Source organism: Bos indicus, chromosome 12 (genome assembly GCF_029378745.1).
Source record: "Bos indicus isolate NIAB-ARS_2022 breed Sahiwal x Tharparkar chromosome 12, NIAB-ARS_B.indTharparkar_mat_pri_1.0, whole genome shotgun sequence".
NCBI classification, from domain to species: domain Eukaryota; kingdom Metazoa; phylum Chordata; class Mammalia; order Artiodactyla; family Bovidae; genus Bos; species Bos indicus.
In genome coordinates, this window is record NC_091771.1 from 48,512,964 (window position 1) to 48,527,853 (window position 14,890).

The 14,890-nt window shown below is 38.1% G+C and overlaps 1 protein-coding gene across 19 annotated transcripts in view; it reads right to left on the reverse strand.

Annotated features, from left to right (window-relative positions):
* The window catches only part of KLF12 (KLF transcription factor 12), a 567,887-nt gene that overhangs the window by 194,952 nt on the left and 358,045 nt on the right, over window positions 1-14,890 (reverse strand). Inside the window, exon 5 of one of the 19 annotated variants that reach the window (XM_070800625.1) lies at window positions 1-13,160. This exon is cut by the window's left edge and continues 21,243 nt beyond it. The exons of the other annotated variants lie outside the window; for them this stretch is intronic. The gene's annotated coding sequence lies outside the window, so the exon portion shown is untranslated. The remainder of the gene's footprint in view (window positions 13,161-14,890) is intronic. 19 annotated transcript variants of the gene reach the window in all.

The window sequence follows — 14,890 nt, forward strand, 5'->3', positions numbered from 1 at the left end:
TCATCTCAACCCAGGAATGGAACCCAGTTCTCTGGCACTGTAGGCGGATTCTCTACCAGCTGAGCCCCCAGAGAAGCCCAATGGATGTGGATATCCATATCCAGGATATACAGAAGGAGATGGACATATAGAGTTAAAATATCCCCAAATATTCACTATGTCTAGATACAAGTATTACTCTATGGTGGACATTAGTATGTAAAAAATACACTGTAATCTCTGAAAAAGCTATTAAAGATAATAAAGGTTCATGAGTACTTGGGAAGTCCTGTTAAAACTGGGGACATATCAAGTACATTGTTTCTGTTTGCAGCACTTTAAAATTTCAGCTTTCTTAAGTTCACCCCTCCACTACTCCTTCTTTTCTAAAGTTTACAAACTTCAATGAAAGTCTCCTTTCTCCCCAGGTTGCAATCATTTTGCCATCACCAAGTGATTCTCCATTCTTACTCACAACCTAATTAGAGCATCATCAGTTTCATCTCATTGCCTCCTTTTTCATCTTTCAAGAAAAAATTAATTAATAACTGTACAAGTCAGAGATTTACCAGAGGCCCTAACCATACAGTCTAATAATATTGTACTTACATGAGTTAAACAACTTACACATTATATCAGTTTTATAATAACATTGTGAAGAACATGTCAACACAAATTTGGTTCCATTCTATAGCCATCACTTTTCAAATGTTCCCTATTCTGAATCCACAGCTTGCTTTTTATTCTGGTACAGAGGAAAGATATTCTCAAATGCACTCAGAGGTAACTGCTAAAAGTGTGTATGTGTATGGATGTGTGTGTGTGTAGATTAGTGGTCTTAAACACATTCTTAAAGTGACCCTTTATTCTCATGCCTATATGGTCATTCAGCTTTATGAAACGCATAATGCCAGAACATTTGCTTTCAGAGCTCTGAGGACATTTATGTAGAGAAAAACAGAATGTTAAAGTAGAAATTAGTGTAAAGGGATGATCTCTGACAATAATCCAAAATTAGCTATTAATACAATGAGGACTTTCCTCTAAATCCCACCATCACTTTTACCCTTCAAATGTACTTTCTCCCCCTATGCCAGCCAGTCTGTTCTTCTCCAGACTTTTCACTCCCTTGTTGATAATCTTTTTTCACCCTCTCCGATCACCTTCATCCTAAAGATAGACTCTTTAGGGAATTAGGGAAAAACCATATTCAGCATTTTATACACTATATAAACAAATATAAAACAGAATACTGTACTAGATGTGCTTAGTTTTTGCTTATCATCCATTACTACTGTTTCCTTACATCTCCCTGAAACACAGGGGCTAGAGCAATGAACTTTCTTAAAGAATAAGGTTCTAGATTCTGCCAGGAAGACACCCTTATCAAGTATTGGAAACTGGAAGTGAGCTGGAGCAATGTTCAACACTGTAGGGTTGAATTACTTGTCTGAAAACCGTTTGTGTCTTAGAAGTAATGGCAACAATGGTGGCTTACCTGTCTCTGCTTTTCAGCTATGAACAGTGTGTCCTGAAATCAATGGTAGAGAGGCAAACCCACCTTCAACCCCTCCTTCTCTTCAATGAATTACATAAACATCTAATTCTCTATGTTAAATTGCTGGCTGCTTGAAATTCCACTCAATTCCTAGAGCATTACTGTGTTAAAATCTAACTGATTTATAAGTATTATTTATAACTGTTAGGTGGTTGGAAAAAAGGTATGCATATGGATAAGGGGGGTTAAAATGCAGTTACCCATCATCAAACATATGAATTCTATATTCTTTAATACAGCACAAATGATAACCTTTGATAATCTTTGACAGTCCCACACCCACCTCTCATATCCCTCCACTTTTCTGTCTCAAATTGCATGTAGTTTCCCTACACTGTCAAAAATTCTGGGACCCTTCACACATTCAGTTACCTCTGAACAGAAGTACACAATTCTCTCCCAAACACTTTTTCTCTACCCTCCACTTTTTCTAACTTCTAGATACCTCTAAAATGAAATTCAGGTGTCCCCTCATCCAGGAAGTTTTCTCTGACACTCAGTCTAGTCTAATTGGCAGCTTTCTTTTTCTGTCCATCCATTTTTTCCACTTACTTTGCTGTACTACCTGCCCATGTATGTCAGAGAAGGCAATGGCACCCCACTCCAGTACTCTTGCCTGGAAAACCCCATGGACAGAGGAGCCTGGTAGGCTGCAGTCCATGGGGTCGCTAAGAGTCGGACACAACTGAGCTACTTCACTTTCACTTTTCACTTTCATGCATTGGAGAAGGAAATGGCAACCCACTCCAGTGTTCTTGCCTGGAGAACCCCAGGGACGGGGGAGCCTGGTGGGCTGCCATCTATGGGGACGAACAGAGTCGGACACGACTGAAGAGACTTAGCAGCAGCAGCGCCCATGTATGTGTCCTTCTTAGAATATTGTGAGGTCCTTTCAGTGTGAGACTACATTCAATAAATATTTGTCAGATGAATAAAAGAACAATTCTACATTTTTCATTGCTCTAACAGCCTGAAGAGGCTAACTGTATCAGTTTGACGAAATCCATTTGGTAGAGTGGAAGTTTACATTTTTACAGGGTTCAGTTTTTAAAGGGAATGAAAAAAATCGATGGAATGGATTACATTAGGGCTTGAGTCAAAGCAAGATTTCCCAGAGAAACTTCTGAGTCTCCTGGTAAACTATTTCACTAACGTAGAAGACTATGTACTTAGGTACTGCTCCCTATAAAAAGGGAAGTAACTGAACCTATTTGCAGGACAGCAGTGGAGGGCTTCCCTGGTGGCTCAGCTGGTAAAGAATCCACCTGCAATGCAGGACACCCTAGTTCTATTCCCAGGTCGGGAAGATTGGCTGGAGAAGGGATAGGGTACTCACTCCAGTATTCCTGGGCTTCCCTAGTGGCTCAGTTGGTAAAGAATCCACCTGCAAGGTGGGAAACCTGGGTTCGATCCCTGGTTTGGAAAGATCCCCTGGAGAAGGGAATGGCTACCCACTCCAGTATTCTGACCTGGAGAATACGTTGGACTGTACAGTCCATGGGGTCCCAAAGAGTTGAACGCTACTGAGTGACTTTCACTTTCACTTCATTTTCACAGTGGGGACTCAGACATAGAGAACAGACTTATGAACATGGGGTGGGGGGAGGAGAAGGTAAGATGGATCAATGGAGAAAGTAGCATGGAAACATAAATACTACCATATGTAAAACAGACATCCAGTGGGAACTTGCTCTATGACTCACGGAACTTAAACAGGGGCTTAAACCTAGAGGGGTGGGATGGGGTGGGAGGTTCAAGAGGGAGGGGGCATATGTATTACTGTGGCTGATTCATGTTGATGTATGGCAGAAACCAACACAATATTGTAAAGCAATTATCCTTCAATTAAAACTAAATTTTTTTTAAAAGGGAACTAATTATAACACATCCTATTGTTGCTGTTACTATTTAGTCACTAAGTCGTGTCCGACTCTTTTGTGACCCCACAGAAGCTCTTCTGTCCATAGGATTTCTTAGGCAAGAATACTGGAGCGGATTGCCATTTCCTTCTCCAGGGGATCTTCAGGATCCAAGGACTGAACCTGCATCTCCTGCATGAGCAGGGCGATTCTTCACCACAGAGCTAGCCACCTGGGAAGCCCAAGGCCATATATGCAGTGAATAATTACTTTTTTTGGGTCTGGATTTCATGTCTGGTCATTCACACTGCAAGCATGTTTCAAAACTTAATCTACACATCTTATGTCGGCACCTCATGCCTTCAGTTCAGTTCAGTTCAGTTGCTCAGTCGTGTCCGACTCTGTGACATCATGCATCACAGCACGCCAGGCCTCCCTGTCCATCACCAACTCCTGGAGTTCACCCAAACCCACTTCCATCGAGTCGGTGATGCCATCCAGCCATCTCAACCTCTGTCATCCCCTTTTCTTCCTGCCCCCAATCCCTCCCAGCATCAGAGTCTTTTCCAATAAGTCAACTCTTCGCACGAGGTGGCCAAAGTACTGGAGTTTCAACTTTAGCATCATTCCTTCCAAAGAAATCCCAGGGCTGATCTCCTTCAGAATGGACTGGTTGGATCTCCTTGCAGTCCAAGGGACTCTCAAGAGTCTTCTGCAACACCACAGTTCAAAAGCATCAATTCTTTGGCGCTCAGCTTTCTTCACAGTCCAACTCTCATATCCATACATGACTACTAGAAAAACCATAGCCTTGACTAGATGGACCTTTGTTGGCAAAGTAATATCTCTGCTTTTTAATATGCTATCTAGGTTGGTTATTACTTTCCTTAACCCTGTATAAACTAATTTAGTTGCCGAAGTTTCTCATTTAGGTCTTCAAATCCCTTTCAATATAATGACATATATAAATACGAAAGGGCTCTCCAGGTGGAGCTGGTGAGGTAAAGAACCTGTTTGCCAATGCAGGAATCTAAGATATGCTGGTTCAATCCTGGGTTGGAAAGATCCACTGAAGGAAGGCATGGCAACCCACTCCAGTATTCTTGCCTGGAGAATCCCAGGAACAGAGAAGCCTGGCAGGCTAGAGTTCATCGAGTCACAAAGAGTGGACATGACTAAAGCAGCTTAGCACTGCGCATGTACCCATAAACACAAAAACAGGAATGAAAAACTATGAGATTTGTTCAGCATTTTGAACTCAAGTGTTTGCAGATGGTTTATGGATTACCAATACTCCTCCATGCCTTACCTGAGGACAGGTGTAAGACAGACAAATAGGCATGCTAGAACTGGGGAAGGTGGAGATGATGAGATCAGACTCTGCCAGAAACATGTCCAAAACAATGGGGGTCACACTTCACTGATTAGAAGAAAGGGGATAAGTTTAGGAGCACCAAAGAAGATGCCAGCCATTGTTGGATCTCGCAGAACTCTTGATTAGCACAGTATTTGGTTCTTAAGGCCAGAATCCTTTTTTGTAAAGAACGTGCCTGCCTGCCAAAGTGGCTCCCTGAGCCACTGATCAATCATGGTTCTACCTGGTCTTATATAGTTTGGGTATCTCATTTAACTAAGACATCCTCATAAGTGTATGGAAGAGGTCAATGGAATAAGGAAAAGAGAGACGTATTATTGTCTGATAAATTTTTGAAATAATCAGGAAAACAGAGTCAAGCTTTTAGGGGTAGAAAGCTCAAAGCTCAGCTTAAAAATAATAATCCCAGCCAGAAGAAATAAATGAACCTGCATGACAACAGAGATTTTTACTTCCTTCACTGCTACATCCCCAATACTGGAACATTTGCTGAATAAATGAGTGGAATGAGGCTGGTGCTATTATGCACTTTTCTTTATCACATTGACTTATTTCCCCCTTGGTTATCTGCTTTGGTCACTGAATTGGCCACTGCACCTATTACATTTTCACAGTTGTAGGCCTAAAGCAAGACTTTCTTTCCATCAAGTTTGTGTGTTTCTGCACACGGGTAATAATAAATATAAGTTGAGTGGCATTAAAATCAAAGGTGAAAACTAATCACTTAATTTTACCATGGAACATTATAATGAATTCAGCAACTGATCTAAATGAGTGATTTTATTAGCCGTAGCCATTTGATAATAGCCTGCTAAAACAACCTAATCAATGATCAATTTGACCTGGTTTGCTCTCATCTCTGCTTTCCTATTAAGTAAGAACTTCAATAAATAGAGAAATCACTGTAGTAGATCTAACCTCTAAAAATAAATAAGAGGGAGGATAAGCCTAAACATGAAATGAGCCAAGAGAATCATTTGTCAGACACTGAGAAGAGAGGCTTCGTAAGAGAGCTTTATTGAAAAGCGGTCTGAAATTTCTCTCATTTTATCATTAGCCTAGTTTTAAATAGATGGCAATGCTCAAAATGCCGTTGGTCAAATTTTCTTTTGCTTTACTTTGGTATGACTGTTGTGTTTTTACTTTTATAAACAGTATACATCTTACATATATAACACAGCTAAACATCAATTTATATAGTACAGTCCTGAACAAAATTAAATCTTATAATCAAAGCAGTGGGAAATGAACTATTAAATCCCTACTTTATTGTTTTTTCCTAAGTCCAAATTTGCTTCTGTGGATTTTTCTGAGAACTACACAAACTTTCTAGTTCAGTCTCAATTCTTAAAAGTGAACTATTTTATTTTAAAAAATTATAATACATGAGAACTGTGTTTTATTTCTGCTCCAAGTAAAAATATGCAAAATGAAAAGACTTAAACTACTCTCAGAAGAAAGAAAATGTAGGGTTATGACATGACAGTAACATGTATTAATATGTTTCAAAGTATTTGAAGTAATTCACAGTGATGATGTTTTCAAAAGCTCTACTATAGCACTTAAATTAAGAAGGCATTCGTAATTTATGAGGAAAATAGTAAACAGATGGCACCACTCAAAAGAAGGCACTGAAGCAAATAATTCATTAAAAATGTAAATGAATACAAGTGAACTTGGTTAGAAAAAGCAAGCCAGGGAACCAAAGGCTACTATAGCAGTAGAAAAGACAAGGTTGAGGACTGTTCATGATGGAAAATTCTGACGAGGTCAAGTACAGCCTCCGGAGCTGCAGACTACTTATTAAGGAAGTAGCAGTTCTGAATTTTTATTACTGAGCTTTGCTCACAGTGTGATGATTTCAGATGAGGTATTTATGAATTCATTGAGTATCTGACCTTGGACTTTTATGGACACTAGATATATTGCTTTTTATAGGGAAAACAGGCAGTTCTGTGCAGGTAAATCATTCAGATTATTGAAAGACAAAAGAGGGGAAACATCCCTTGTGAAACATTTCATGCCTGTTCAATAAGTTTAAGCAATTATGCACTACAGTAAATTAGAATAGATTATAAATCAATTAGTCAATCTTACCAGAAGCCATAATGTCATGTAAAATAAATGACATGATGCCCTTTTTACAATAAAATTCAATAGTGACAAATTCAGTTATTTAGGAAAATGTGACTGCAGCAATGTCAGTAGTCTATTGTGAATTATAATACGCCCAATAAAGAATTTGTATTTTCTTTAGCACAGGGTGCTGACTTTAAACCAAAGTTAAGCAACTACTTGTACAGGCTTGGGAAGCTGACAAGGACCTCCTATTAACACCACCCACCAACTTGGCAATGGTCTCCCTCAAGGGAAACCATTACCAGTTCAAGTTATCACAACTAAGTAACATGGGATCGACGACTGTCATGACTTAATAAGTATCTACTTTATTATCAAGTCATAATAAAGCTTAATTTTCAGTGTAAGCTCTCTTTTAAGGAAGAACTTAAAAACTCTCCTCTAAAGAGAAATTTTAAGAACCATAGCTCTTTGTCCTTGAAAGTGAAAGTCGCTCAGTCGGGTCCGACTTTTTGCGACCCCATGGACTACACAGTCTATTGAATTCTCCAGGCCAGAATACTGGAGTTGGCAGCTTATCCCTTCTCCACGGGATTTTCCTGACCCAGGAATCAAACTGGGGTCTCCTGCATTGCAGGCGGCTTCTTTATCAACCGAGCTATCAGGGAAGCCCATTTTTTAAGGCTCTTTATCCCTATCATATTGCAACTATCTAGTCACTGCTAAAAAATCAGATTTTAACTAGAAATTTCAATGATGAGATAGAAAATAAAAACATGATTAAGAACAACTTGCTTACTATACTGTTTCAATAACACTGGTCATCTGTTTCAACAACTGGTCTTAATTTTTTGTATATATTGTGCAAATGAATACTTATTTGGAGCTGCTCCTGCTGCTAAGTCGCTTCAGTCATGTCCTACTCTGCGTGACCCCACAGACGGCAGCCCACCAGGCTCCCCTGTCCCTGGGATTCTCCAGGCAAGAACACTGGAGTGGGTTGCCATTTCCTTCTCCAATGCATGAAAGTGAAAAGTGAAAGTGAAGTCGCTCAGTCGTGTCTGACTCTTTGCGACCCCATGAACTGCAGCCTACCAGGCTCCTCCGCGCATGGGATTTTCCAGGCAAGAGTACTGGAGTGGGTTGCCATTGCCTTCTCCGACTTATTTGGAGAGAACACAGTAATTATTGTAAAGTTACAAAGACCACTCAATATTAAAAAATAATTTAGTAATTTTTATAATACTTGAAACATGAAAATAATGCAATTAATATATTTAGAAATAATAAACATTAATATATTTATATGAAATATAAGAAAATGAATATCCAAGATTAGATTTTGTCTAATATGTACCTTTCCAGTGTTCTTGCCTGGAGAATCCCAGGGACGGGGGAGCCTGGTGGGCTGCCGTCTCGGGTTGCACAGAGTTGGACACGACTGAAGCGACTTAGCAGCAGCAATATGCACCTTTATAAAGTTTTAAGGTAATAAATACGAGTTTTACAGTATCCTATGAATTTTGATATATAGTATTTTCATTATAATACAATTCTACTTTTAAAATTTATATTTGTCTGATTCATGAGTTATTTATAAAGATGTTACAGTTCAATGTTTTTTATATTATTGACTCCTAATTAAATGCAGTGGTCAGAAAATAAAATTAAATGCTGTGTGATAGGAATTTTCAGAAATTCTGTGAGGCTTGCTTTTATGGCATATTTTTTATACATTCTTACAATTTTGAAAACTTTGAAAGAATGCTTATTTTCTCTATTATTAATGAAAGGATCTATATATTCTATTCAACTTATACCTTATAACTTATGTTTCAGAATTCATCATTATCTTTACTACTTTCTTCTGAATGGAATGAAAATAACTGACAAAGGTATAAAATTTATCTTCCCTTAAAATCTCTGTATATGAGAATTTTCCATTTTTTATGTTTAAATCAATTTTGCTTTATATATTTTCATGCTACTTTAGCTGCTCACAGGTTTGTAATTGCTGTAGCATGCTGATCACATGGAACATATGTAGTAACACTCGATCACTACCTAATTATATTTTCGGCACTACAAGTCTGAATGACCTAAAATAAAATGAATATATTTCCATGGTAAACTTATCATTCCTTTACTTTTAATCTTTATGTGTTTTTATATTTAGATATTTCTCTTGTAAACCATATATAATTACACTTTTAAATAAATCAAATGGCACTGCTGGTTAAAAAAAAAAAAAACCTGCCTCCCAGTGCAAGAAACATAAGAGGCATGGGTTCGATCCCTGGTTCAGTAAGTTCCCCTGGAGGAGGGCATGGTAACCTACTCCCAGTATTCCTGCTTGGAGAATCCCATGAACAGAGGAGCCTGGTGGGCTACAGTCCATGGGGTCACAAAGAGACACGACTGAAGCAACTTAGCAAACACAATAATCTCTGTCTTTTGGCTTTAGTGTTTAGTCCATTTTATTAGTTTTCTATTGTTGAATAATAAGTTACTGCAAATTTTGTGGCTCAGAACAACACAACTTTATCATCTCACAGCTTTTGTGGATCAGGAATCTAGTATATTTTAGCTGGTTGCTATGCACAGGGTCTCACAAGCTAAAATCAAGGTTTCAGCTGACCCAGAGTCCTCTTCTGGGCACTGGATTACCATGCACCCATTGCTGGGGCAGACCAGAATCTTTGGAGGCCACTCAGAACTCAGTTTATCACATTCATTTATATTTATTACAATTAGTGACATCTGGCATTATATTTATCATCTTACTTCTGGCTTTACATTTGCTCTGCCTTTATTATCTATTTGTTACCATTTCTGACGTTAAATGGCTTCCCAAGAGGCATCAGTGCAGGAAAAGTAAAACACTCAGATTCAATCCCTGGGTCAGGAAAATCCCCTGCAGGAAGGCATGGCAACACATGTCAATATTCTTGCCTGGAGAATGCCATGAACAGAGGAGCCTGGTGGGCTAAGGTCTAAAGGGTTGAAAAGAGTCAGACCCTATTGAAGCAACTTAGCACACACGCACTGATGTTAAAAAACAGAAAAAGAAAGATGCCTATTCTTTGCTTTTTTTCCTGTTTTACACATTTTCCCCTATTCTACTAGCTGTGGACATTATATATTGTATCTCTCTTTTAGGAGTTACTCTTGAATTTTTACCAAGCATAATTAACAATGTCATAGACATGTAAGAACCTCAGAGAAACCAATTCCCAATTTCCTCTCTAAATTTAAATGTTATTATAATTCAAATTTTCTGTTGTTATTATATAAAAATCCTACAAATATTAGTAGTACTATCCCCAGAAGAAATGTGTAAATTTATGTAATGTTTACCAATTTCTTTAGTTATCATTCCTTTTTTATATTTAAGACCAAATTCTGGGGATCATTCTCTTACTTCCTCAACTATTAATGTCAGAATCCTCTAGCTGAATACTTTAGGATGTTCTTTACTTTAGGTTCTTGCTTTCTGTTCACTCAAAAATGTCCTAATTTTTGCTCATATTTATAGAAGATATTCCACAGACTCATAGTGAGTGATCACACAACTTTACCTTGACATGTGTAATTAACATTTTGAAAATATCATCCCAGAGTCTTCTAGCTGCCATTGTTAGTACTGAGAAGTTAGATGTCTCTAATGCTATTTTCTTTGTGATATCTTTTTTCTTGCTATTTTTATGAAATACTTCTTTTTTTTTCAGTTTGACAGTTTATCCATTGAGTCAATTATACTTTTTATTTACTTGTTTATTTTTGGCTGTGCTGGTTCTTTGTTGCTGCACGGGCTTTTCTCTAGTTGTGGAGAGAAGGGCCTACTCCCTAGTTGCAGGGCACGGGTTTCTCATTGCAGTGGCTTCTCTCGCTGCATAGTAAGGGCTCTAGGGCCCCAGGGCTTCAGAAGTCGCGACTCCTGGGCTCTAGAGCACAGGCTCAATAGTTCTGATAAAAATATATAATCACGACTCATTTATACTGTTGTATGGAAGAAACCAGTACAGTGTAAAGCAATTATCCTCCAATTAAACAAAAAATAAAATTAAAAAATGGTTGTGGCGTACAGATTTAGTTGCTCTGTGCTATTTGGGATCTTCCTGGATCAAGGATCGAACCTAAGTCTCCTACATTAGCAGGCAGATTCTTTACCACTGAGCCACCAGGGAAGCCCCACACATTTTATTTTTAACAATTATATTTGCTTCTTGATTTCAGACAGCTCTAGTCTAATGCTGACATTGTTTGCAGGGTAATTCCAATTTATAACCTCATGATACTTATGTGTGTGTGTGTGTGTGTATTTGTCATTGTTTTGACTGGGAAGGAAACAACTAGGAATGATGGAAGGATCTGAAAAATCTCCTCTATTTGTTCTCATCTCTGTTTTACAGTAGGATGACTTTTCAGAGTAGTTATTCCTCCAGATTGCTAAAAATATTGTCTATAGACAACACATCAAATCATTTTCATTAATCATGCTTTTTTTAAATTGTTTTCTTCATTGCTCTTAGAGATTAGTTTTATTACAGCCACCTGTTCCATTACAATTAATACAATTTCCTATAATGCTAAGTTATGTCTCATTGTGAATAAAGTACATGCCAAATATAAAAACCAGCACACTAAGTCTCACCTGAGAGAATTAGAAAGGCCATCAAAGTAACACTTACACACAATTAAAATGACCAGAGTACATTTCTTTAGGCATGATTATGTAACATAGGTAATAAAGTTGGGAAAAAAATGACTACTTCATACTCAGTGATATGCTGCTGACATATTCTCCCCCAAACATTTCCCTATCACAGTTTACTGTGTGATACGTGGATAGAGGCAAAGATTAAAAAAGGAAAAAGTTTGGGAATTCCCTGGCAGTTCAGTGGCTAGGACTCTGCACTCTTATTACTGAGTGCCCTTGGTTCAATCCTTGGTTAAGCAAAGAAAAAGTTTGCTAGGCTGTTAACCAGGAATAACTACCAATAGTCCTGTGTTAATTCACTTCTCCCTGAAGTACTCTTACACCTTATCCTGTGTCCCAGAAAAAGTCAGGTGGCCTAGGATAAAACATACAGCAGCTTAGTTGATACAAAATCATTGTTTGATATATATCCTTTCCTGTTCTGGGTATTTTTTTTTCCACAAACAGATGTGTATCTAGTTAATAAATCCTTGCTATATATCATTTAGTTGCTACTTTTCTTAGATATTTTAGCTGTCATAAAGAACTTCTCAATAATACAATAATAACTCGACTGGCATTTTCTCTTGACCTTCAAATTTGAAAAGGTGCTAATGGATCTCTCCCATGAATCTTAAGACTCCTCAGGAGTTTTAAGAGTAACACTGACTTTATATCTGGTTTTGGAAAAGCATAAACTCAAAGTAAATTTAATTAAATTATGTACTCCACAACCTCTATTCACAATAGAAAATCACATTCTATATATGAATAATGACATAAAATTATACAGAGGCTAATAAAAAAAGGGAAAGTCCTTTTTACATTTTCCTATAGAGGCCAAATAGGCATAAAATTTAACCTTCAAAATTTGATGTTTCTCACATAAAAACAGACTTTCTCATTTCCACATGCTTTGGGAGAGGTTCTAAGAAGGCAAAATTAAGGAGGAATGAATGATAAAAAGGTCACAGAGGTGCAAAACTTTTATTAATTATTCAAAAATATTTCTGGCCCAGAATATCCAGAATTTGCTCTGTTACATTCTTCTCATAATTCCTCAGCCAAGGTCTTCAACTATTTTGCAGACTTACTCTCACAGTGACACTGGATTGAAGTCGAGATTTTCTATGGAGTGAAGTTGAGATTTTCTATCAGGAAAAGAAAAGATAAGAGGCCAGAGAGGTTCCAGAGAGTAAAAGACGTCTCTACTTAGATGGGGTGTTCATAGAAGGCTTGTCTGATAGAGTGAGACAGAACTGAAACCTGCATCAACAAGGGAGACACTGTTGAGAAGAGGGCTCCAGAGGATCCATGAGTGCCAGGGGCATGCAGTGTGCTGGGAACCCTTTTTTCAAGAAGGCCAGTGGAAGTGGAGCAAGAGACATGAGAGAAAATGAGTTCAGCCGGGGGAGTGAAGCAGGTCACGTAGGATCTTTTAGGAGATGGCTAGGAGCCCCTTTTTCTTTTTTAATTTTTACTGAAATATAGTTGCTTTACAGTGTTGTCTTAGTTTCAGCTGTTTGCATAGTGTATCAGCTGTGTGTATCCATATATCCCTTCTTTTCTGGATTTCCTTCCCATTCAGGTCACCACAGAGCACCGAGTTTCCTGTGCAACACAGTAGGTTCTCATTAGTCATCTATTTTGCACATAGTATCAATAGTGTATATGTGCCAAACCGTATCTCCCAATTCATGCCATCCCTCTCTTTCCCCTTGGTATCCATATGCTTGTTTTCACATCTGTGTCTCTATTTCTGCTTTGTACATAAGATGGTCCATACCATTTGTTTTCAGATTCCACATATATGTGTTAATATACCATATGTGTTTTTCTCTTTCTGACTTACTTCACTTTATATGATAAAGTCTAGGTGTTATTTTTTGAGAAGGAAAGTTTTAACCAGAGTTGTGAGAAGGTCTGATTGACACTTAAAAGAATCATTTTGGCTGTGACAGGGATAACAGACTCTGCAGAAGAGCAAGAACTTTCCATAGGCTGCAAGAAAAACCCAACAACTAAGGATACTTTAAAACAGAGGCTAGATCTATATCCTCCAGGTTTTCTGATGTTCTGGACTACCTGATGTCCAGTGAGTATCGCACTGCCTTTCACATCTTTTTATTTCTGCTGATGCTGTTTCTCATGCCTAAAGTATCATTTCTTTCTTTCTTTTTTTTTTTTCCACTGCTTGGCAAAATTATACTTAGCCCACAAGGGCAAGCTCCAATGTTACTGCTCCATAAAGCCTGCGTCCATGACCTCTAGATATTCAATGTTTTTTCTGCTACTGTGATATTTTCAATGTAACACAAACTTGAGAAACAAAAAGGAAACAGAACAAAAGATATGAAGATAATTAGACACACTGTAAGCAACAATTATCTGTAACTATGATAAATAAATGTTAGAATCTCCAGAATAGAAAGCAAATAGCAAATACTAAAATACATAATAAAACTACAAAACTTAAAACACAGGGGAAAAAAATTTTTAAGGAGGAAATACAGAAAGGTTTTTCTTAATTCGATCTATACTATACCATTCAGACCAATCCTACGAAGATATTACCAAAGGCAACAAGAAAATTACTCAGAGCTGCAGAGTTTTGGTGCTAACACAGCATCTACACCAGGAGCCTTAGGACCAAATTCAACATGACAATTTTTATAAATTATAATCAGGGAACATGGCCATGCGCACTAATTTATATATTGTCTATGGAGTCACTTCAACAGAGCATATGGTCTATAATACTTACAGAGCCTAAAATATTTACTATTTGGCCCTTTACAGAAAGAATTAGCTGATCTCTGTTCTATCACACTTCACCAGAAGCTCCTCTATTCTTGGAGGACTACTCAAACAAATCCTGTTCCTTTGGTTCACAATGACTGTCAATCCCAACTCTGCCTGGAGCAGGGTTCTCTACCCCTGCCTGGCTAAGTTCATTTCTCCTTTTAGCCATCTCTTTAACAAAAGGCTCCTCCTCACCATCCAGTGTGCAAGGAATCCTGTCAGATCCCCACTGACTCATGCATACCTGGAATTGAACATACAACTTTCTTCATTTTCAATGTTTATAACCCTGCCACCCCAACTAGAGGGGCTTCCTGGATGGCTCAACGGTAAACACAGGAGATGTGGGTTCGAACCCAGGGTTGGGAAGATCCCCTGGAGGAGGTTGTGGCAACCCACTCCAGTATTCTTGACTAGAGAATTCCCATGGACAGAGGAGCCTGGCGGGCTAGAATCCATGGGGTCACAAAAAAACAGATACGATTAAGCACAGAACGCACACACACACACCCCAATTAAATATCAGATGCTGAGACCAG